This window comes from Zonotrichia albicollis, chromosome 10, assembly GCF_047830755.1.
Source record: "Zonotrichia albicollis isolate bZonAlb1 chromosome 10, bZonAlb1.hap1, whole genome shotgun sequence".
NCBI classification, from domain to species: Eukaryota; Metazoa; Chordata; class Aves; order Passeriformes; family Passerellidae; genus Zonotrichia; species Zonotrichia albicollis.
In genome coordinates, this window is record NC_133828.1 from 85,389 (window position 1) to 111,683 (window position 26,295).

A 26,295-nucleotide genomic window follows, 5' to 3' on the forward strand; every position below is an offset into this window, starting at 1 on the left:
GTCTGGTAGGCATATTTGGCAAAGCAGTAATTTCAGCAGGCAGCCAGCCACTCCAGGGAAGGCCAATGCCAGCCCTTTCCTAGAAGAAGAAACCTCAGCAGCCCAGGTTCCTTGCTAAAGAATGCTGGAGCCATTTGGGACCCTCAAACCTGCCTGACTTAAAGGTGGTGGCAGCTTGGGTCTGGGAGGCATCCTGCACAATGCAGAGTGGAGGAAAGGGAGCGAGACAAGGCGAATACGGGGAAAAGGAAAGAGGGCTAGGGAGAGGGGCAGGCGCGGAAGCCTCACTGAGCCCCTCCCAAGGTGGCGGCCTCTCTATGCAGAACTGCTCTGCCCACAAGGCAGCAGCACTGCCGCCCGCCCCAGCCGGGGGCGCCGCGCGCCTCGGGGCTGCGGGCAGGGAAGGCGGCAAAAAAGAACAGGCGCGACCCCCACCAAAAACTGCTCTGAAATAAATGCCCCAAATAAACCAGTAAGAAGAAAAAAAACCCTCCTGCCTCTAACCTAATAGGATAAAAAAGGAAAACAGCAAACAAAACCGAGTAATTTCTTTTAAGAAATATTTAAATATTTTTTTAAATATTTTTTCATAATAATACTCACCTTTATAATGTATATTGATGTATATTGTCTATTTATACATTTTATTTATAAATAAATTTATAGTCTATATTACATCTATTCCTAATACTTAAATTTATTTATATATTTTTATACATATTTTTACATAGTCTGTATATATTTGTTTTAGGATTTTTGCTTCTGTAAAATTTACATTATTTAAAATAATTCCTCTCTTTCTACCTGTATAAAAGCCAAAAAGAACCCCTTTAATTTACATGTAGTTAATTTTTTTTAAATTATATTTTTCATATTTATATCCACATTTATACACAAATATACATTTTGAATAGAATGTTTAATTTTTCATTTTTAATGTTCGATTAATTTATAAATTTTTATAAATTAACCTAACCCTATTTATATACTTTTATATGTATCTTCATATAGTTTTTATTTATTTCTGTGTTAGGATTTTTACTTCTGTAACATTTATATTATTTTTTATAAATCCTGCCTCCGCCCAAATTATAGCCAAAAAGAACCCCTTTTTTTTCAACTGTATTTAAATTTTTTTAAATTGATTTTTTCAAGTTTATATTCACATTGACATTTAAAATGTATACTAATGCATACTGTTATTTGTATTCTATATTACATTTCTTCCTGCTATTTATATTTACTTATCTATTTCTAAATATTGAGATATATTTTATATTTATGTATATATTTATATCTTGATAGTAGAACAGTAATATCCATATTCATATTATTTAAAATAAAAGCCCTGCCTCTAACCCAATAAGAACCAAAAAAACCCCAACCCTTTCTTTTAAACAACATTTAAATATATATATCCTTATGTTTTCATATTTAATAGACATTATAAATATAAATGTGAACATAATGTATATTGCTTACTTATACATTTATCTTTATCAATGTCAATTTATAAATAAATTTATATTCTAAATTACATCTACTCCAAGCACTTATATAATCAATATATAAAAATATATGTATAAAAATATATAAATTTCTGTGTTAAGATTTTTACTTCTGTAACAGTTATATTGTTTAAAATAAAACCCCTGCCTCTACTTAAATAAAAGCCAAAAATTCCCTTTCCTTTAAAATATATTTACATATGTTTATATTTATATTCCCACTTATAGAATATAAATAACCTTATATGGCAATATAAATTATATTACAAATCTGCATTTTACTTACATAAGTTTATATTTAAATTTATATTCATAGCTTAATAATTTCTCTTTATATATTTATTATATAGTTCTATCTTAATATTCACATTTTTATAATAATTATATTATTTAAAATAAAACCTCTGTCTCTAACCAAATAAAAACCAAAGACACCCCTTCATTTAATTAAATATTTAAAATTCTATTCACATCTACATTTATAATTTTCTTTATAGATATTACATATTAGAGATAATACCTTATATTGATTCATATTTATTATATTAATAAAGAAAATATATAAATATTTAAAGTTAGATATATAAAATAAAAATAATACATTTTATTTATTATATGTACCGATATCTGTATATCAGGATTTCTATTTTTGTATTATTTCTATTTATAGTATTTATAAAAAAACCCCAGCCTATAACCTAAAACAACCCCAAAAAATCTCCAATTTATTTTAACATTTTTATATTTACATTCTATATTTTTATATCTTTGTAACATAATAATATATAAATTATAGTCTGTTATATATATATGTTACAATTATATACCATAATTAATATTAACAATTATATACCATAGTTTTATATATGTTTACATATGTTTAATAGTTTTATATATGTATCTGTTATCTATATTTATATTTATATTTACCACTCAAATTTTATATATATTTTTAAATTTATATTTATTTCTATTTTAAATGATATATTAAACCATATAAATTCATTAACCCGACACATCAGAGCCACAACAATACCGTACCTTTGTCAGCACCGGCACGCAGCACACGCTCATCCCATCGCAGCACATCAAAACAAAACCTATTTTTATTACTAACGGAACAAACATCCCACAACATTGAACCCTCATAAGACCTCACATAAACCTAACTGTAAAGAAATTTTAAATCCCACTATAACTAGCCCAAAACCTCCGCACATTCTCATCATAAACTTCTTCCTAAACCAATATCTCAAAAACCCCATAAAACTCAAATACACCTTGAAAATGACACAACTGCTAAGAAAAACCAACACCCACTAAAAATTAAATCAAACCAACTCACTAGACTCAAAACTAAACAGTACTAAAAGAAGCCCCCAAAGCTCTACCTTTATGCTAATGCACAAATAAAAACCAATAATCTATAAAACTTAATTTAAAATTAAAAGAAAACTAACTTATATTTTTTAGTATTTTAACAGTTTAGATTTTTTATTTTTATGCTTTCACTGCCCAAATTAAAAAACATATTGCCTATAAAAACCCACCATGTGAATACCCCTGGCACCAAAAATAAAACTAAAAAAACCTATCGAACCAGAAAGAAAATGGAACTTAGGAAAACCAAAACCATAAGGTTCAAGTACTCACACCACATCCCTTACCGGACAGCAACTATAAACAACATCAAACCATACAATCAATTCTAAAAACCACCTTAAAACCACTACATTGAAAAACCTTTCAAAAATTAAACACTGCATTTAACAAAAGCCATCGAATAAATTCACACCCACAAACTCCGCCAGCCCAGCTGGCCCAACCAAAGCTGTATGTTTATGCATACAGTAAACAAAGCCAAAACCCCAGTAATAACTATCACAAGTCTATGAAAGAAACCTATTGAAGTCAATCCTGTCTCAAATTCAAACCAACCCATCCAGAAAGTTAGTTCACTCAAAAAACAACTTACACTGAGTTAATCATACCAAGAAATTAAACAACACACCATATACCACCAATGAATATAATAGTCAGGTAAAGAAAAACTACTTTTTTTTTCTTTTTTTTATTTAAACTAACTTCTTTTATTAGCTAGAACAAAAGATTTTGCCAGGCCTGTAACAACAACAACAACTTCTTTTTCTTCTTCACCTTCTGAAATGTCCCTTCTCACTCCCAAATTCCTTTCAACTCCTGAGTTTACATCCAAGCAAAAAGCAAAATTCATGCGCTCGCGCGTTCGGTGCTCCTGTCAGATTCTCTCTTTCCCTCCACATCTTCTTACGCTTTCAGTCTTCATGCTGTCCTGCTGTGATGAGTCTGACAGAAGAACAGGCACATGTTAACAGAGCATTTCCCTCCCCAGAGCTGGTTTCCTCAGCGCATTTCACTCAATCCCAAGCCTGCAATGATGCACGCTCACCTGAAGCAGGGGGAGAAATCTGTAAAGGTCACTAAATACATAAAAGCGCATCCCCATTGTTCCATTACTCAGCAGCCCATCCGGCCAAGGTCAGAGCTCGCTGCCCACCGAGGACACGGCAACCAGCAGGGCCCTTTCTCCCCCTCTCCAGCACGGACCTGCGAAGCCAGAGAGGAGTTTACAGAGACCGGGAGCCGGCGGGACGGGACGGGCGCCCGGCCCGACCTTCCAAAGCTGGCGGCAGCGACGGCGGCGAGAGCCACGGCCCCGCTCCGCCTCCTGCACCGCCTGCCCGGGGCCGCCCCGCCGGGATTGTCCGGCCCGCGGTCGCTCCCAGCGACTGGAGCGGGGCGGGCGCGGGCCCGGGGGCTGCAGCCTTGTTCCGACGCCGCTCGCCCGCCCCCGCCCGCTGCCCCCGACCCGTGGAGCGCTGCGACCGCGCCTCCGCCGCCCACCGAAACTGGCCCCGCCGGGCCGCCCCCGCCGTTTCTCTCGGTCATTGTGTCCCTTTGCACTCCTGAAATGTCCTTCCCCCGTCCCCGGCATTTACAGACCCTGGCCCGCCCCTCACCCTTCCCTCCCTCGGCAGCGGCGTCCTTGCCCCGCCCCGGGCACCCAGCTGGCTCGGGGGGGTGCAGTACCGCTCTGTGGCCACAGGGCGGCAGATTTACCGGGGTGTGCAATGTTCCCACCCATTTCGCCGCCAACTTGAGAAGGTCAAAGAAAGTCCGCGACATTCGTGACACGCCCTTCCCAAGAAGCCGGCCGAAAGAGGCCCTAGGGAGAGAGAGGGGATAACCCAGATGCCTTTCAGAAACACGCCAAAATGCACCCGCTAGCGCCATCACTGACCCCACAGACTGCATCGGGTACACTTGAAAGGCCACAGAAAATCCCATCGGAGCCGCGCCGGGGCCGGTATTTCATGAAGGCAGCCGATTAGACCGAGCCGGGTCCTCCACTTCCCCGCCCTTTTCGCCGCCATCTGGAGAAGGTCAAGGAACAGTCCGAGACACCCGCGACACGCCACTCCCAACACGGCGGCCTCTCGGCTGCCTGCCGGCGCACGCCTGCAGTACCGCGCTCTGCCCACAAGGCGGCAGCACTGCCGCCCGCCCCAGCCGGGGGCGCAGCGCGCCTCGGGGCTGCGGGCAGCGAAGGCGGCAAAAAACAGGGCGACCCCACGCTGAAATAAAACTCCTCTGAAATAAATGCCAAAAATCTTACCCGATCAGAAGCAAACAAGCCCCCTTGCTTTAAAACCATAAATTTGGTATTTCTATTTCCCGTATTTATACTCACATGCATATTTATAGTGGACATTGATGTAGCATGTAATTTATATAATATAAGTAAATATAAATAATAGGAATAGACAGAATATATTTTGTGGTTTTATAAATATCTTTCTATATTGATTGGATATCTCTATGTTTAAAATTAAAAGCATGATAGAAATGTATTATTTAAAATAAAAATCCCATCCTAATAAATACAAAAAAGCTCTATTCTTTTAAACTGTATTGAAATATTTTTATATATATAACTTGCATGACTATATTCACATTTATATTTATAGTTTATATTTAAGCATTATATTAATCATTCTATATAATATGTATCCTATTCAAATAATAGAGATGAATTATTTTTAAAATTATGAACCATATCTACTGCTACAACTTATTTTTTCTTATATTTTTAATTTTTATACTAATCTTTAGCTATTTCTGATCTATTTCTATACTTCGAATTCTACCTTTATATTATCTGTACTTATAATTTTCATACTAAAACCCCTGCTTTTACCAAAAAAAACTAATATTTTAAACTACTTATAAAAAATTAATAAAAAACAACAGCCCACTTACTTTATTTATATCTATGGATATGGTGTAATATATAACAAATGATAGATATGATAAATCTATATTTATATCTTTTTCTAGTGTATTTTAGGAAATATAAACTTGTTTCAAATATATGCAGATATTTTATATTTAAAATAATTTAACAATTCTTTATATAACATAAATCAATACCATCCATAATGCATGTAATACTATATATAATTTCTTTCCAATTTTTTCTGGGTGTTTCCTGGGTCTTTTCTTGCCCTTCTTGGAATTTTTTTCTGGGTTTTCTTTGGGTTTTTTCTTGCCCATCTTGGGGGTTTTTCCTGGGTTTTTCTTGCCCATCTTGGGGGGTATTTTCTCATTTTCTTCTGTTTTTTTTCTTGCCCGTCTTCGGGGTTTTTTCAGGGTTTTTTCTTGCCCATCTTGGGGTTTTTTTCTGGGTTTTTTCTTGCCCATCTTCGTCTGTTTTTCTGGGTTTTAAGCCAACATGGGTACATTCCATGTCAGTACATACAATATAACCTGGCTGGAGATTTGCTGTCAGGTTTTGCAACTCATTGTTAAATTTAGAATAAAAAAAGTCACACACAAGGTTAACTCCAGTCAGCATGTGCCCACCCATGCAGAGACGAGCAGACACAGACACAGCCACGTGCTCTCACACACTCTTTCCGCTTAGACGCTCGCTGCGGCCCTGACTCCAGACACTGAGGAACGTGCTGTGACACATCTTCTATCACATCTTCTGGCTGCCGCTCCTTGATGTTAAATGGTAGATTCGGGGGAAGTTGGCAGCTTCAGGGACCTGCGAGACGACAGGAAGTGGCTAAAGAGTGGTTATCTGACAGCTAGGACTTCTCCCCACTCTGGACCAATAAATTATCTACCCAAAATCCCACAAAAGACAGATCAACAGTAAAGTTTTTATAACTGTGCTACCTAACTGTGACTACGTGCCAGGTCAGGGCAGCTGCGTTCGTAAGTGGCACAATGTAAGTACAGACAATATCAGCTGAGGCAAACAGTGCAAGTGTACACAGGGTGTAAGTATACACAATATAGGGTAACGCACTTACATGCTGTGTAAGTACACACAGTACAAGCCAACATAGGTACACAGAATGTGAGTACACAGAGTATAATCCAACAGAGATACACATGGTATAGGTACATACAAACATAAACCAACACAGGTACATAAAATACAAGCCAGGACTGGAGATAACTTCTGGAAGATGAATTATTGACCTTCACACGCTTTGAGAAGGGTTGGGGTTAGATAGAACCACTGCAGTCACCTAGGGAGGTGAATCTGAAACAAAGTCAGGACAAAAGTCACAGGGCGGCAGGACAGCTAAAGAGCTCCAGATGTCCTGTGTCCATCTACAAATCCCATCTAGAGTCCAACTACACCCCACATTACACATTCCAAGTCCCCGGGCCCTCTCCTGTTACAGCTGGCCATGCGGCAGGGCAGAACAGCTCCGGCACCCATATGTGTGCAGACACCCGTGACACAGAACGTGACAAACAGGGGGACATCAAACACCACACATCATGCTTGTGGTGAGGGCCTCGAGGGAAGAAGGCAAAAGGGACCCCAAAGACACACTAGGGAACACGGCACACCGGAAACCACGACACAAACCAGAGCTGTTCTGCACTGCCCGCCTGAAAGCTGCCATCAAAAGTAGAGCCTCTCCCTTTAGCTGTCCTAAGAGGCCCTTGGACAAGTTTGCTTTTCCCTCCGCTAATTTTTAAATCTGTCCCAAGAACTCCCAACCTGCTACGCCCCCATCTCCAGGCCGTGGCTCCCAACTTATCTTTGGGATGATCGGTGATGGGAATCCACGTTGCACCTGAAATGAGTCTGCTTCAGAGAGCCTCGTGATGGCCTGTGAGCCTCTCGGTCAGCTACAATAAAGAAAACCAAAACCAAAGAATGAGTCCAGAGTTATGCGGGCCAAATCCCAGCCAGTCAGCTACTTGCCCTCTCCTGAGTGTGCCTGGCTCCCTCAGGCTCCAGCTTCATCCTGATTCCAAGGCTGTGGCCTTTATTAGGGCTGGCACCTGGGTTAGAGAAAGGCAAAGTTAAATGGCATTCCTGTGAGTGCACTGGATGACTCTGTGTGCTCTAAGACATGGGAATGCCTCTGCTAGAAGCCTTGTGGGGGGGGCCCTCAAATAAACAAATAAACACCCTTTCTCACCCTGCTGCCTGCAAACCCCCTCCCAAGAACTCCTAACTGGATACCTGCTCACCCTCCCTCTCCCACTCACAATCCTCAACTCACCTGAAGCCTCAATCTCAAACATCATCCTTGACACTGGGCAGATCCCTCTTGTGACATGATCAAGCTGCTGAAAAAATTCTTCTCCTTGAGAGCTGAGCAATAACAACCACTTCTCTCCACGGCTCACCTTGACTGCTGCTATCCAGATTCACTTCCTAAAAAGAAAGACAAAGAAGTGAGCTCTAACAGAGTCACCATGTACACTTCTGCTCCACAGACAAATGGGGCCTCACCTGCCAGGGGGAATCCCCTCACCCGGGATGGGGCCCTCTGGCTCAGACTTAATTCATCTGAATCTGAAAAAAACGTTAGGACAAGAGTCACACTGTTGCAGGACAACTTAAGAGCTCCAGATGTCCTGTGTCCATCTACAAATCCCATCCGGAGTCCAACTACACCCCACATTACACATTCCAAGTCCCCGGGCCCTCTCCTATCGCACCAGGCTATGCGGCAGGGCAGAGCAGCCCCGGCACAAATGTGTGCTGACACCCGTGACACAGGACAGACAGGACAGGACACGCAACGGGGACACAACAGGAACAGAAATCCCTTGGCAAGGAAAATGGCTGCAAGGACTGAGAGCATGCAAAAGGAGATGACTGAGTTCAAACTGACGGTGAGCTGATGAGGCTCAGAGAACACTGCAGGAAGAAGATGCTAACTGAATGATTGATTCCAAGAACAGTAAAGATGGATGCCTAGGAATCCTATGGTCAGAATCCTCTGCCTGCCCTCACATTCTTTCAAGCCCTAATCCACCATAATGGATCCAGGTGGGGCACAGCTGTCCGTACAGCTCAGAACAAGACCTGACAAGACATCTGATTGGATGCTTCCAAAGACAGAAGAGAGTCTGATGCCTGTCTGAGCTCCCGAGTCAAAAGTTCTATGGCCTGGGTGCCAGGCCAAGGAATGCAGAGATCACAGATGCTAACAATGATGCCAAGGTTTCTGACAGGCCCCTCAAAGTGCTAAGGTAAAAGACAGGAGATACACAAACAACACATAATGCACAGCAGACAAGTGACACCAGACACACCGGGACTGCTCTGCCCTGAACACCTCAGCACTGTGATCAAAGGTGAGACTTGGCTTTCATGGGGCCTAAGGGGCCACTTCATGGACACCCCCCCACCGCCAAATTGGACTCAAAAACCCCTCCCAGTAATTCCCAAACCAGCACCCTGCCTTCATCCCCTCTGTGGGTCATAGCCCTCTACTTATCTCTCAGACATCTGGCAATGCCGGTCCGTGCCAGGTGCAAAGAAAGGCCACCTCGTCAGCTGGGAAGGTCCTGCTGTCACCGGGCTGGTGTCTCTCAGACAGCTAGAGTAAAGAGAACCAAACATCAGTGCCTGATCTTGGCACCCCATCGGCCAAAACCCCACAAGTCTGCTACTCACCCTGCTCCTAGGAAGGCCCGGCACCTGCTAACTCTGACCCTCTGCCATGGATGCAATGCATCTGCACCTGAAAGAAAGTCAGAACATGTGTCAAACACCACCAGGATAACTCACAAGCTGCAAACACCTTAGGTCCATCTAGGAATAGCATCTAGAGCCCAAGTACAGCCCCCATTACAAATTTACACTCCCCAGGGCTTGTCCCATTGCAGCTGGCCATGCGGCAGGGCAGAACAGCTCCGGCACCCATATGTGTGCAGACACCCGTGACACAGAACGTGACAAACAGGGGGACATCAAACACCACACATCATGCTTGTGGTGAGGGCCTCGAGGGAAGAAGGCAAAAGGGACCCCAAAGACACACTAGGGAACACGGCACACCGGAAACCACGACACAAACCAGAGCTGTTCTGCACTGCCCGCCTGAAAGCTGCCATCAAAAGTAGAGCCTCTCCCTTTAGCTGTCCTAAGAGGCCCTTGGACAAGTTTGCTTTTCCCTCCGCTAATTTTTAAATCTGTCCCAAGAACTCCCAACCTGCTACGCCCCCATCTCCAGGCCGTGGCTCCCAACTTATCTTTTGGATGATCGGTGATGGGAATCCACGTTGCACCTGAAATGAGTCTGCTTCAGAGAGCCTCGTGATGGCCTGTGAGCCTCTCGGTCAGCTACAATAAAGAAAACCAAAACCAAAGAATGAGTCCAGAGTTATGTGGGCCAAATCCCAGCCAGTCAGCTACTTGCCCTCTCCTGAGTGTGCCTGGCTCCCTCAGGCTCCAGCTTCATCCTGATTCCAAGGCTGTGGCCTTTATTAGGGCTGGCACCTGGGTTAGAGAAAGGCAAAGTTAAATGGCATTCCTGTGAGTGCACTGGATGACTCTGTGTGCTCTAAGACATGGGAATGCCTCTGCTAGAAGCCTTGTGGGGAGGGGGGCCCTCAAATAAACAAATAAACACCCTTTCTCACCCTGCTGCCTGCAAACTCCCTCCCAAGAACTCCTAACTGGATACCTGCTCACCCTCCCTCTCCCACTCACAATCCTCAACTCACCTGAAGCCTCAATCTCAAACATCATCCTTGACACTGGGCAGATCCCTCTTGTGACATGATCAAGCTGCTGAAAAAATTCTTCTCCTTGAGAGCTGAGCAATAACAACCACTTCTCTCCACGGCTCACCTTGACTGCTGCTATCCAGATTCACTTCCTAAAAAGAAAGACAAAGAAGTGAGCTCTAACAGAGTCACCATGTACACTTCTGCTCCACAGACAAATGGGGCCTCACCTGCTCGGGGGAATCCCCTCACCCAGGATGGGGCCCTCTGGCCCAGATTTAATTCATCTGAATCTGAAAAAAACGTTAGGACAAGAGTCACACTGTTGCAGGACAACTTAAGAGCTCCAGATGTCCTGTGTCCATCTACAAATCCCATCTGGAGTCCAACTACACCCCACATTACACATTCCAAGTCCCCGGGCCCTCTCCTATCGCACCAGGCTATGCGGCAGGGCAGAGCAGCCCCGGCACAAATGTGTGCTGACACCCGTGACACAGGACAGACAGGACAGGACACACAACGGGGACACAACAGGAACAGAAATCTCTTGGCAAGGAAAATGGCTGCAAGGACTGAGAGCATGCAAAAGGAGATGACTGAGTTCAAACTGACGGTGAGCTGATAAGGCTCAGAGAACACTGCAGGAAGAAGATGCTAACTACTGTTCTTGGAATCAATCATTCAAAGATGGATGCCTAGGAATCCTATGGTCAGAATCCTCTGCCTGCCCTCACATTCTTTCAAGCCCTAATCCACCATAATGGATCCAGGTGGGGCACAGCTGTCCGTACAGCTCAGAACAAGACCTGACAAGACATCTGACTGGATGCTTCCAAAGAGAGAACTTTTGACTGGGGAGCTCAGACAGGTATCAGAATTGCATCTCTGGCCTGGGTGCCAGGCCAAGGAATGCAGAGATCACAGATGCTAACAATGATGCCAAGGTTTCTGACAGGCCCCTCAAAGTGCTAAGGTAAAAGACAGGAGATACACAAACAACACATAATGCACAGCAGACAAGTGACACCAGACACACCGGGACTGCTCTGCCCTGAACACCTCAGCACTGTGATCAAAGGTGAGACTTGGCTTTCATGGGGCCTAAGGGGCCACTTCATGGACACCCCCCCACCGCCAAATTGGACTCAAAAACCCTTCCCAGTAATTCCCAAACCAGCACCCTGCCTTCATCCCCTCTGTGGGTCATAGCCCTCTACTTATCTCTCAGACATCTGGCAATGCCGGTCCGTGCCAGGTGCAAAGAAAGGCCACCTCGTCAGCTGGGAAGGCCCTGCTGTCACCGGGCTGGTGTCTCTCAGACAGCTAGAGTAAAGAGAACCAAACATCAGTGCCTGATCTTGGCACCCCATCGGCCAAAACCCCACAAGTCTGCTACTCACCGTGCTCCTAGGAAGGCCCGGCACCTGCTAACTCTGACCCTCTGCCATGGATGCAATGCATCTGCACCTGAAAGAAAGTCAGAACATGTGTCAAACACCACCAGGATAACTCACAAGCTGCAAACACCTTAGGTCCATCTAGGAATAGCATCTAGAGCCCAAGTACAGCCCCCATTACAAATTTACACTCCCCAGGGCTTGTCCCATTGCAGCTGGCCATGCGGCAGGGCAGAACAGCTCCGGCACCCATATGTGTGCAGACACCCGTGACACAGAACGTGACAAACAGGGGGACATCAAACACCACACATCATGCTTGTGGTGAGGGCCTCGAGGGAAGAAGGCAAAAGGGACCCCAAAGACACACTAGGGAACACGGCACACCGGAAACCACGACACAAACCAGAGCTGTTCTGCACTGCCCGCCTGAAAGCTGCCATCAAAAGTAGAGCCTCTCCCTTTAGCTGTCCTAAGAGGCCCTTGGAGAAGTTTGCTTTTCCTTCCGCTAATTTTTAAATCTGTCCCAAGAACTCCCAACCTGCTACGCCCCCATCTCCAGGCCGTGGCTCCCAACTTATCTTTGGGATGATCGGTGATGGGAATCCACGTTGCACCTGAAATGAGTCTGCTTCAGAGAGCCTCGTGATGGCCTGTGAGCCTCTCGGTCAGCTACAATAAAGAAAACCAAAACCAAAGAATGAGTCCAGAGTTATGCGGGCCAAATCCCAGCCAGTCAGCTACTTGCCCTCTCCTGAGTGTGCCTGGCTCCCTCAGGCTCCAGCTTCATCCTGATTCCAAGGCTGTGGCCTTTACTAGGGCTGGCACCTGGGTTAGAGAAAGGCAAAGTTAAATGGCATTCCTGTGAGTGCACTGGATGACTCTGTGTGCTCTAAGACATGGGAATGCCTCTGCTAGAAGCCTTGTGGGGGGGGCCCTCAAATAAACAAATAAACACCCTTTCTCACCCTGCTGCCTGCAAACCCCCTCCCAAGAACTCCTAACTGGATACCTGCTCACCCTCCCTCTCCCACTCACAATCCTCAACTCACCTGAAGCCTCAATCTCAAACATCATCCTTGACACTGGGCAGATCCCTCTTGTGACATGATCAAGCTGCTGAAAAAATTCTTCTCCTTGAGAGCTGAGCAATAACAACCACTTCTCTCCACGGCTCACCTTGACTGCTGCTATCCAGATTCACTTCCTAAAAAGAAAGACAAAGAAGTGAGCTCTAACAGAGTCACCATGTACACTTCTGCTCCACAGACAAATGGGGCCTCACCTGCCAGGGGGAATCCCCTCACCCGGGATGGGGCCCTCTGGCTCAGACTTAATTCATCTGAATCTGAAAAAAACGTTAGGACAAGAGTCACACTGTTGCAGGACAACTTAAGAGCTCCAGATGTCCTGTGTCCATCTACAAATCCCATCTGGAGTCCAACTACACCCCACATTACACATTCCAAGTCCCCGGGCCCTCTCCTATCGCACCAGGCTATGCGGCAGGGCAGAGCAGCCCCGGCACAAATGTGTGCTGACACCCGTGACACAGGACAGACAGGACAGGACACACAACGGGGACACAACAGGAACAGAAATCTCTTGGCAAGGAAAATGGCTGCAAGGACTGAGAGCATGCAAAAGGAGATGACTGAGTTCAAACTGACGGTGAGCTGATGAGGCTCAGAGAACACTGCAGGAAGAAGATGCTAACTGAATGATTGATTCCAAGAACAGTAAAGATGGATGCCTAGGAATCCTATGGTCAGAATCCTCTGCCTGCCCTCACATTCTTTCAAGCCCTAATCCACCATAATGGATCCAGGTGGGGCACAGCTGTCAGTACAGCTCAGAACAAGACCTGACAAGACATCTGACTGGATGCTTCCAAAGACAGAAGAGAGTCTGATGCCTGTCTGAGCTCCCGAGTCAAAAGTTCTATGGCCTGGGTGCCAGGCCAAGGAATGCAGAGATCACAGATGCTAACAATGATGCCAAGGTTTCTGACAGGCCCCTCAAAGTGCTAAGGTAAAAGACAGGAGATACACAAACAACACATAATGCACAGCAGACAAGTGACACCAGACACACCGGGACTGCTCTGCCCTGAACACCTCAGCACTGTGATCAAAGGTGAGACTTGGCTTTCATGGGGCCTAAGGGGCCACTTCATGGACACCCCCCCACCACCAAATTGGACTCAAAAACCCTTCCCAGTAATTCCCAAACCAGCACCCTGCCTTCATCCCCTCTGTGGGTCATAGCCCTCTACTTATCTCTCAGACATCTGGCGATGCCGGTCCGTGCCACGTGCAAAGAAAGGCCACCTCGTCAGCTGGGAAGGTCCTGCTGTCACCGGGCTGGTGTCTCTCAGACAGCTAGAGTAAAGAGAACCAAACATCAGTGCCTGATCTTGGCACCCCATTGGCCAAAACCCCACCAGTCTGCTACTCACCGTGCTCCTAGGAAGGCCCGGCACCTGCTAACTCTGACCCTCTGCCATGGATGCAATGCATCTGCACCTGAAAGAAAGTTAGAACATGTGTCAAACACCACCAGGATAACTCACAAGCTGCAAACACCTTAGGTCCATCTAGGAATAGCATCTAGAGCCCAAGTACAGCCCCCATTACAAATTTACACTCCCCAGGGCTTGTCCCATTGCAGCTGGCCATGTGGCAGGGCAGACCAGCTCCGGCACCCATATGTGTGCAGACACCCGTGACACAGAACGTGACAAACAGGGGGACATCAAACACCACACATCATGCTTGTGGTGAGGGCCTCGAGGGAAGAAGGCAAAAGGGACCCCAAAGACACACTAGGGAACACGGCACACCGGAAACCACGACACAAACCAGAGCTGTTCTGCACTGCCCGCCTGAAAGCTGCCATCAAAAGTAGAGCCTCTCCCTTTAGCTGTCCTAAGAGGCCCTTGGACAAGTTTGCTTTTCCCTCCGCTAATTTTTAAATCTGTCCCAAGAACTCCCAACCTGCTACGCCCCCATCTCCAGGCCGTGGCTCCCAACTTATCTTTTGGATGATCGGTGATGGGAATCCACGTTGCACCTGAAATGAGTCTGCTTCAGAGAGCCTCGTGATGGCCTGTGAGCCTCTCGGTCAGCTACAATAAAGAAAACCAAAACCAAAGAATGAGTCCAGAGTTATGCGGGCCAAATCCCAGCCAGTCAGCTACTTGCCCTCTCCTGAGTGTGCCTGGCTCCCTCAGGCTCCAGCTTCATCCTGATTCCAAGGCTGTGGCCTTTATTAGGGCTGGCACCTGGGTTAGAGAAAGGCAAAGTTAAATGGCATTCCTGTGAGTGCACTGGATGACTCTGTGTGCTCTAAGACATGGGAATGCCTCTGCTAGAAGCCTTGTGGGGGGGGCCCTCAAATAAACAAATAAACACCCTTTCTCACCCTGCTGCCTGCAAACTCCCTCCCAAGAACTCCTAACTGGATACCTGCTCACCCTCCCTCTCCCACTCACAATCCTCAACTCACCTGAAGCCTCAATCTCAAACATCATCCTTGACACTGGGCAGATCCCTCTTGTGACATGATCAAGCTGCTGAAAAAATTCTTCTCCTTGAGAGCTGAGCAATAACAACCACTTCTCTCCACGGCTCACCTTGACTGCTGCTATCCAGATTCACTTCCTAAAAAGAAAGACAAAGAAGTGAGCTCTAACAGAGTCACCATGTACACTTCTGCTCCACAGACAAATGGGGCCTCACCTGCTCGGGGGAATCCCCTCACCCAGGATGGGGCCCTCTGGCCCAGATTTAATTCATCTGAATCTGAAAAAAACGTTAGGACAAGAGTCACACTGTTGCAGGACAACTTAAGAGCTCCAGATGTCCTGTGTCCATCTACAAATCCCATCTGGAGTCCAACTACACCCCACATTACACATTCCAAGTCCCCGGGCCCTCTCCTATCGCACCAGGCTATGCGGCAGGGCAGAGCAGCCCCGGCACAAATGTGTGCTGACACCCGTGACACAGGACAGACAGGACAGGACACACAACGGGGACACAACAGGAACAGAAATCTCTTGGCAAGGAAAATGGCTGCAAGGACTGAGAGCATGCAAAAGGAGATGACTGAGTTCAAACTGACGGTGAGCTGATGAGGCTCAGAGAACACTGCAGGAAGAAGATGCTAACTGAATGATTGATTCCAAGAACAGTAAAGATGGATGCCTAGGAATCCTATGGTCAGAATCCTCTGCCTGCCCTCACATTCTTTCAAGCCCTAATCCACCATAATGGATCCAGGTGGGGCACAGCTGTCCGTACAGCTCAGAACAAGACCTGACAAGACATCTGACTGGATGCTTCCAAAGACAGAAGAGAGTCTGATGCCTGTCTGAGCTCCCGAGTCAAAAGTTCTATGGCCTGGGTGCCAGGCCAAGGAATGCAGAGATCACAGATGCTAACAATGATGCCAAGGTTTCTGACAGGCCCCTCAAAGTGCTAAGGTAAAAGACAGGAGATACACAAACAACACATAATGCACAGCAGACAAGTGACACCAGACACACCGGGACTGCTCTGCCCTGAACACCTCAGCACTGTGATCAAAGGTGAGACTTGGCTTTCATGGGGCCTAAGGGGCCACTTCATGGACACCCCCCCACCGCCAAATTGGACTCAAAAACCCTTCCCAGTAATTCCCAAACCAGCACCCTGCCTTCATCCCCTCTGTGGGTCATAGCCCTCTACTTATCTCTCAGACATCTGGCAATGCCGGTCCGTGCCAGGTGCAAAGAAAGGCCACCTCGTCAGCTGGGAAGGCCCTGCTGTCACCGGGCTGGTGTCTCTCAGACAGCTAGAGTAAAGAGAACCAAACATCAGTGCCTGATCTTGGCACCCCATCGGCCAAAACCCCACAAGTCTGCTACTCACCGTGCTCCTAGGAAGGCCCGGCACCTGCTAACTCTGACCCTCTGCCATGGATGCAATGCATCTGCACCTGAAAGAAAGTCAGAACATGTGTCAAACACCACCAGGATAACTCACAAGCTGCAAACACCTTAGGTCCATCTAGGAATAGCATCTAGAGCCCAAGTACAGCCCCCATTACAAATTTACACTCCCCAGGGCTTGTCCCATTGCAGCTGGCCATGCGGCAGGGCAGAACAGCTCCGGCACCCATATGTGTGCAGACACCCGTGACACAGAACGTGACAAACAGGGGGACATCAAACACCACACATCATGCTTGTGGTGAGGGCCTCGAGGGAAGAAGGCAAAAGGGACCCCAAAGACACACTAGGGAACACGGCACACCGGAAACCACGACACAAACCAGAGCTGTTCTGCACTGCCCGCCTGAAAGCTGCCATCAAAAGTAGAGCCTCTCCCTTTAGCTGTCCTAAGAGGCCCTTGGAGAAGTTTGCTTTTCCTTCCGCTAATTTTTAAATCTGTCCCAAGAACTCCCAACCTGCTACGCCCCCATCTCCAGGCCGTGGCTCCCAACTTATCTTTGGGATGATCGGTGATGGGAATCCACGTTGCACCTGAAATGAGTCTGCTTCAGAGAGCCTCGTGATGGCCTGTGAGCCTCTCGGTCAGCTACAATAAAGAAAACCAAAACCAAAGAATGAGTCCAGAGTTATGCGGGCCAAATCCCAGCCAGTCAGCTACTTGCCCTCTCCTGAGTGTGCCTGGCTCCCTCAGGCTCCAGCTTCATCCTGATTCCAAGGCTGTGGCCTTTATTAGGGCTGGCACCTGGGTTAGAGAAAGGCAAAGTTAAATGGCATTCCTGTGAGTGCACTGGATGACTCTGTGTGCTCTAAGACATGGGAATGCCTCTGCTAGAAGCCTTGTGGGGGGGGCCCTCAAATAAACAAATAAACACCCTTTCTCACCCTGCTGCCTGCAAACCCCCTCCCAAGAACTCCTAACTGGATACCTGCTCACCCTCCCTCTCCCACTCACAATCCTCAACTCACCTGAAGCCTCAATCTCAAACATCATCCTTGACACTGGGCAGATCCCTCTTGTGACATGATCAAGCTGCTGAAAAAATTCTTCTCCTTGAGAGCTGAGCAATAACAACCACTTCTCTCCACGGCTCACCTTGACTGCTGCTATCCAGATTCACTTCCTAAAAAGAAAGACAAAGAAGTGAGCTCTAACAGAGTCACCATGTACACTTCTGCTCCACAGACAAATGGGGCCTCACCTGCCAGGGGGAATCCCCTCACCCGGGATGGGGCCCTCTGGCTCAGACTTAATTCATCTGAATCTGAAAAAAACGTTAGGACAAGAGTCACACTGTTGCAGGACAACTTAAGAGCTCCAGATGTCCTGTGTCCATCTACAAATCCCATCTGGAGTCCAACTACACCCCACATTACACATTCCAAGTCCCCGGGCCCTCTCCTATCGCACCAGGCTATGCGGCAGGGCAGAGCAGCCCCGGCACAAATGTGTGCTGACACCCGTGACACAGGACAGACAGGACAGGACACACAACGGGGACACAACAGGAACAGAAATCTCTTGGCAAGGAAAATGGCTGCAAGGACTGAGAGCATGCAAAAGGAGATGACTGAGTTCAAACTGACGGTGAGCTGATGAGGCTCAGAGAACACTGCAGGAAGAAGATGCTAACTGAATGATTGATTCCAAGAACAGTAAAGATGGATGCCTAGGAATCCTATGGTCAGAATCCTCTGCCTGCCCTCACATTCTTTCAAGCCCTAATCCACCATAATGGATCCAGGTGGGGCACAGCTGTCCGTACAGCTCAGAACAAGACCTGACAAGACATCTGACTGGATGCTTCCAAAGACAGAAGAGAGTCTGATGCCTGTCTGAGCTCCCGAGTCAAAAGTTCTATGGCCTGGGTGCCAGGCCAAGGAATGCAGAGATCACAGATGCTAACAATGATGCCAAGGTTTCTGACAGGCCCCTCAAAGTGCTAAGGTAAAAGACAGGAGATACACAAACAACACATAATGCACAGCAGACAAGTGACACCAGACACACCGGGACTGCTCTGCCCTGAACACCTCAGCACTGTGATCAAAGGTGAGACTTGGCTTTCATGGGGCCTAAGGGGCCACTTCATGGACACCCCCCCACCACCAAATTGGACTCAAAAACCCTTCCCAGTAATTCCCAAACCAGCACCCTGCCTTCATCCCCTCTGTGGGTCATAGCCCTCTACTTATCTCTCAGACATCTGGCGATGCCGGTCCGTGCCACGTGCAAAGAAAGGCCACCTCGTCAGCTGGGAAGGTCCTGCTGTCACCGGGCTGGTGTCTCTCAGACAGCTAGAGTAAAGAGAACCAAACATCAGTGCCTGATCTTGGCACCCCATCGGCCAAAACCCCACCAGTCTGCTACTCACCGTGCTCCTAGGAAGGCCCAGCACCTGCTAACTCTGACCCTCTGCCATGGATGCAATGCATCTGCACCTGAAAGAAAGTTAGAACATGTGTCAAACACCACCAGGATAACTCACAAGCTGCAAACACCTTAGGTCCATCTAGGAATAGCATCTAGAGCCCAAGTACAGCCCCCATTACAAATTTACACTCCCCAGGGCTTGTCCCATTGCAGCTGGCCATGCGGCAGGGCAGAACAGCTCCGGCACCCATATGTGTGCAGACACCCGTGACACAGAACGTGACAAACAGGGGGACATCAAACACCACACATCATGCTTGTGGTGAGGGCCTCGAGGGAAGAAGGCAAAAGGGACCCCAAAGACACACTAGGGAACACGGCACACCGGAAACCACGACACAAACCAGAGCTGTTCTGCACTGCCCGCCTGAAAGCTGCCATCAAAAGTAGAGCCTCTCCCTTTAGCTGTCCTAAGAGGCCCTTGGACAAGTTTGCTTTTCCCTCCGCTAATTTTTAAATCTGTCCCAAGAACTCCCAACCTGCTACGCCCCCATCTCCAGGCCGTGGCTCCCAACTTATCTTTTGGATGATCGGTGATGGGAATCCACGTTGCACCTGAAATGAGTCTGCTTCAGAGAGCCTCGTGATGGCCTGTGAGCCTCTCGGTCAGCTACAATAAAGAAAACCAAAACCAAAGAATGAGTCCAGAGTTATGCGGGCCAAATCCCAGCCAGTCAGCTACTTGCCCTCTCCTGAGTGTGCCTGGCTCCCTCAGGCTCCAGCTTCATCCTGATTCCAAGGCTGTGGCCTTTATTAGGGCTGGCACCTGGGTTAGAGAAAGGCAAAGTTAAATGGCATTCCTGTGAGTGCACTGGATGACTCTGTGTGCTCTAAGACATGGGAATGCCTCTGCTAGAAGCCTTGTGGGGGGGGCCCTCAAATAAACAAATAAACACCCTTTCTCACCCTGCTGCCTGCAAACTCCCTCCCAAGAACTCCTAACTGGATACCTGCTCACCCTCCCTCTCCCACTCACAATCCTCAACTCACCTGAAGCCTCAATCTCAAACATCATCCTTGACACTGGGCAGATCCCTCTTGTGACATGATCAAGCTGCTGAAAAAATTCTTCTCCTTGAGAGCTGAGCAATAACAACCACTTCTCTCCACGGCTCACCTTGACTGCTGCTATCCAGATTCACTTCCTAAAAAGAAAGACAAAGAAGTGAGCTCTAACAGAGTCACCATGTACACTTCTGCTCCACAGACAAATGGGGCCTCACCTGCTCGGGGGAATCCCCTCACCCAGGATGGGGCCCTCTGGCCCAGATTTAATTCATCTGAATCTGAAAAAAACATTAGGACAAGAGTCACACTGTTGCAGGACAACTTAAGAGCTCCAGATGTCCTGTGTCCATCTACAAATCCCATCTGGAGTCCAACTACACCCCACATTACACATTCCAAGTCCCCGGGCCCTCTCCTATCGCACCAGGCTATGCGGCAGGGCAGAGCAGCCCCGGCACAAATGTGTGCTGACACCCGTGACACAGGACAGACAGGACAGGACACACAACGGGGACACAACAGGAACAGAAATCTCTTGGCAAGGAAAATGGCTGCAAGGACTGAGAGCATGCAAAAGGAGATGACTGAGTTCAAACTGACGGTGAGCTGATGAGGCTCAGAGAACACTGCAGGAAGAAGATGCTAACTGAATGATTGATTCCAAGAACAGTAAAGATGGATGCCTAGGAATCCTATGGTCAGAATCCTCTGCCTGCCCTCACATTCTTTCAAGCCCTAATCCACCATAATGGATCCAGGTGGGGCACAGCTGTCTGTACAGCTCAGAACAAGACCTGACAAGACATCTGACTGGATGCTTCCAAAGAGAGAAGAGTCTGATGCCTGCCTGAGCTCCCGAGTCAAAAGTTCTATGGCCTGGGTGCCAGGCCAAGGAATGCAGAGATCACAGATGCTAACAATGATGCCAAGGTTTCTGACAGGCCCCTCAATGTGCTAAGGTAAAAGACAGGAGATACACAAACAACACATAATGCACAGCAGACAAGTGACACCAGACACACCGGGACTGCTCTGCCCTGAACACCTCAGCACTGTGATCAAAGGTGAGACTTGGCTTTCATGGGGCCTAAGGGGCCACTTCATGGACACCCCCCCACCGCCAAATTGGACTCAAAAACCCTTCCCAGTAATTCCCAAACCAGCACCCTGCCTTCATCCCCTCTGTGGGTCATAGCCCTCTACTTATCTCTCAGACATCTGGCGATGCCGGTCCGTGCCACGTGCAAAGAAAGGCCACCTCGTCAGCTGGGAAGGTCCTGCTGTCACCGGGCTGGTGTCTCTCGGACAGCTAGAGTAAAGAGAACCAAACATCAGTGCCTGATCTTGGCACCCCATCGGCCAAAACCCCACAAGTCTGCTACTCACCCTGCTCCTAGGAAGGCCCGGCACCTGCTAACTCTGACCCTCTGCCATGGATGCAATGCATCTGCACCTGAAAGAAAGTTAGAACATGTGTCAAACACCACCAGGATAACTCACAAGCTGCAAACACCTTAGGTCCATCTAGGAATAGCATCTAGAGCCCAAGTACAGCCCCCATTACAAATTTACACTCCCCAGGGCTTGTCCCATTGCAGCTGGCCATGCGGCAGGGCAGAACAGCTCCGGCACCCATATGTGTGCAGACACCCGTGACACAGAACGTGACAAACAGGGGGGCATCAAACACCACACATCATGCTTGTGGTGAGGGCCTCGAGGGAAGAAGGCAAAAGGGACCCCAAAGACACACTAGGGAACACGGCACACCGGAAACCACGACACAAACCAGAGCTGTTCTGCACTGCCCGCCTGAAAGCTGCCATCAAAAGTAGAGCCTCTCCCTTTAGCTGTCCTAAGAGGCCCTTGGACAAGTTTGCTTTTCCCTCCGCTAATTTTTAAATCTGTCCCAAGAACTCCCAACCTGCTACGCCCCCATCTCCAGGCCGTGGCTCCCAACTTATCTTTTGGATGATCGGCGACGGGAATCCACGTTGCACCTGAAATGAGTCTGCTTCAGAGAGCCTCGTGATGGCCTGTGAGCCTCTCGGTCAGCTACAATAAAGAAAACCAAAACCAAAGAATGAGTCCAGAGTTATGCGGGCCAAATCCCAGCCAGTCAGCTACTTGCCCTCTCCTGAGTGTGCCTGGCTCCCTCAGGCTCCAGCTTCATCCTGATTCCAAGGCTGTGGCCTTTATTAGGGCTGGCACCTGGGTTAGAGAAAGGCAAAGTTAAATGGCATTCCTGTGAGTGCAGTGGATGACTCTGTGTGCTCTAAGACATGGGAATGCCTCTGCTAGAAGCCTTGTGGGGGGGGCCCTCAAATAAACACCCTTTCTCACCCTGCTGCCTGCAAACTCCCTCCCAAGAACTCCTAACTGGATACCTGCTCACCCTCCCTCTCCCACTCACAATCCTCAACTCACCTGAAGCCTCAATCTCAAACATCATCCTTGACACTGGGCAGATCCCTCTTGTGACATGATCAAGCTGCTGAAAAAATTCTTCTCCTTGAGAGCTGAGCAATAACAACCACTTCTCTCCACGGCTCACCTTGACTGCTGCTATCCAGATTCACTTCCTAAAAAGAAAGACAAAGAAGTGAGCTCTAACAGAGTCACCATGTACACTTCTGCTCCACAGACAAATGGGGCCTCACCTGCTCGGGGGAATCCCCTCACCCAGGATGGGGCCCTCTGGCCCAGATTTAATTCATCTGAATCTGAAAAAAACGTTAGGACAAGAGTCACACTGTTGCAGGACAACTTAAGAGCTCCAGATGTCCTGTGTCCATCGACAAATCCCATCTGGAGTCCAACTACACCCCACATTACACATTCCAAGTCCCCGGGCCCTCTCCTATCGCACCAGGCTATGCGGCAGGGCAGAGCAGCCCCGGCACAAATGTGTGCTGACACCCGTGACACAGGACAGACAGGACAGGACACACAACGGGGACACAACAGGAACAGAAATCTCTTGGCAAGGAAAATGGCTGCAAGGACTGAGAGCATGCAAAAGGAGATGACTGAGTTCAAACTGACGGTGAGCTGATGAGGCTCAGAGAACACTGCAGGAAGAAGATGCTAACTGAATGATTGATTCCAAGAACAGTAAAGATGGATGCCTAGGAATCCTATGGTCAGAATCCTCTGCCTGCCCTCACATTCTTTCAAGCCCTAATCCACCATAATGGATCCAGGTGGGGCACAGCTGTCTGTACAGCTCAGAACAAGACCTGACAAGACATCTGACTGGATGCTTCCAAAGAGAGAAGAGTCTGATGCCTGCCTGAGCTCCCGAGTCAAAAGTTCTATGGCCTGGGTGCCAGGCCAAGGAATGCAGAGATCACAGATGCTAACAATGATGCCAAGGTTTCTGACAGGCCCCTCAATGTGCTAAGGTAAAAGACAGGAGATACACAAACAACACATAATGCACAGCAGACAAGTGACACCAGACACACCGGGACTGCTCTGCCCTGAACACCTCAGCACTGTGATCAAAGGTGAGACTTGGCTTTCATGGGGCCTAAGGGGCCACTTCATGGACACCCCCCCACCGCCAAATTGGACTCAAAAACCCTTCCCAGTAATTCCCAAACCAGCACCCTGCCTTCATCCCCTCTGTGGGTCATAGCCCTCTACTTATCTCTCAGACATCTGGCGATGCCGGTCCGTGCCACGTGCAAAGAAAGGCCACCTCGTCAGCTGGGAAGGTCCTGCTGTCACCGGGCTGGTGTCTCTCGGACAGCTAGAGTAAAGAGAACCAAACATCAGTGCCTGATCTTGGCACCCCATCGGCCAAAACCCCACAAGTCTGCTACTCACCCTGCTCCTAGGAAGGCCCGGCACCTGCTAACTCTGACCCTCTGCCATGGATGCAATGCATCTGCACCTGAAAGAAAGTTAGAACATGTGTCAAACACCACCAGGATAACTCACAAGCTGCAAACACCTTAGGTCCATCTAGGAATAGCATCTAGAGCCCAAGTACAGCCCCCATTACAAATTTACACTCCCCAGGGCTTGTCCCATTGCAGCTGGCCATGCGGCAGGGCAGAACAGCTCCGGCACCCATATGTGTGCAGACACCCGTGACACAGAACGTGACAAACAGGGGGGCATCAAACACCACACATCATGCTTGTGGTGAGGGCCTCGAGGGAAGAAGGCAAAAGGGACCCCAAAGACACACTAGGGAACACGGCACACCGGAAACCACGACACAAACCAGAGCTGTTCTGCACTGCCCGCCTGAAAGCTGCCATCAAAAGTAGAGCCTCTCCCTTTAGCTGTCCTAAGAGGCCCTTGGACAAGTTTGCTTTTCCCTCCGCTAATTTTTAAATCTGTCCCAAGAACTCCCAACCTGCTACGCCCCCATCTCCAGGCCGTGGCTCCCAACTTATCTTTTGGATGATCGGCGACGGGAATCCACGTTGCACCTGAAATGAGTCTGCTTCAGAGAGCCTCGTGATGGCCTGTGAGCCTCTCGGTCAGCTACAATAAAGAAAACCAAAACCAAAGAATGAGTCCAGAGTTATGCGGGCCAAATCCCAGCCAGTCAGCTACTTGCCCTCTCCTGAGTGTGCCTGGCTCCCTCAGGCTCCAGCTTCATCCTGATTCCAAGGCTGTGGCCTTTATTAGGGCTGGCACCTGGGTTAGAGAAAGGCAAAGTTAAATGGCATTCCTGTGAGTGCACTGGATGACTCTGTGTGCTCTAAGACATGGGAATGCCTCTGCTAGAAGCCTTGTGGGGGGGGCCCTCAAATAAACACCCTTTCTCACCCTGCTGCCTGCAAACTCCCTCCCAAGAACTCCTAACTGGATACCTGCTCACCCTCCCTCTCCCACTCACAATCCTCAACTCACCTGAAGCCTCAATCTCAAACATCATCCTTGACACTGGGCAGATCCCTCTTGTGACATGATCAAGCTGCTGAAAAAATTCTTCTCCTTGAGAGCTGAGCAATAACAACCACTTCTCTCCACGGCTCACCTTGACTGCTGCTATCCAGATTCACTTCCTAAAAAGAAAGACAAAGAAGTGAGCTCTAACAGAGTCACCATGTACACTTCTGCTCCACAGACAAATGGGGCCTCACCTGCTCGGGGGAATCCCCTCACCCAGGATGGGGCCCTCTGGCCCAGATTTAATTCATCTGAATCTGAAAAAAACGTTAGGACAAGAGTCACACTGTTGCAGGACAACTTAAGAGCTCCAGATGTCCTGTGTCCATCGACAAATCCCATCTGGAGTCCAACTACACCCCACATTACACATTCCAAGTCCCCGGGCCCTCTCCTATCGCACCAGGCTATGCGGCAGGGCAGAGCAGCCCCGGCACAAATGTGTGCTGACACCCGTGACACAGGACAGACAGGACAGGACACACAACGGGGACACAACAGGAACAGAAATCTCTTGGCAAGGAAAATGGCTGCAAGGACTGAGAGCATGCAAAAGGAGATGACTGAGTTCAAACTGACGGTGAGCTGATGAGGCTCAGAGAACACTGCAGGAAGAAGATGCTAACTGAATGATTGATTCCAAGAACAGTAAAGATGGATGCCTAGGAATCCTATGGTCAGAATCCTCTGCCTGCCCTCACATTCTTTCAAGCCCTAATCCACCATAATGGATCCAGGTGGGGCACAGCTGTCTGTACAGCTCAGAACAAGACCTGACAAGACATCTGACTGGATGCTTCCAAAGAGAGAAGAGTCTGATGCCTGCCTGAGCTCCCGAGTCAAAAGTTCTATGGCCTGGGTGCCAGGCCAAGGAATGCAGAGATCACAGATGCTAACAATGATGCCAAGGTTTCTGACAGGCCCCTCAATGTGCTAAGGTAAAAGACAGGAGATACACAAACAACACATAATGCACAGCAGACAAGTGACACCAGACACACC

General features: G+C 47.9%; 1 long non-coding RNA gene across 2 annotated transcripts; it reads right to left on the reverse strand.

Moving 5' to 3' along the window:
* Nucleotides 1-3,783: 3,783 nt before the first annotated feature.
* LOC141730390 (uncharacterized) lies at nucleotides 3,784-7,596 on the reverse strand. Of its 2 annotated transcripts, XR_012581841.1 has the most exons (6): nucleotides 7,041-7,596; nucleotides 6,459-6,597; nucleotides 4,789-4,921; nucleotides 4,392-4,713; nucleotides 3,937-4,094; nucleotides 3,784-3,833 (listed from the first exon to the last, which is right to left on the reverse strand). It is a non-coding gene; the product is annotated as an uncharacterized LOC141730390 (long non-coding RNA). The 2 variants fall into 2 exon arrangements; XR_012581840.1 differs by having other exon boundaries at nucleotides 4,392-4,921.
* Nucleotides 7,597-26,295: the final 18,699 nt, after the last annotated feature.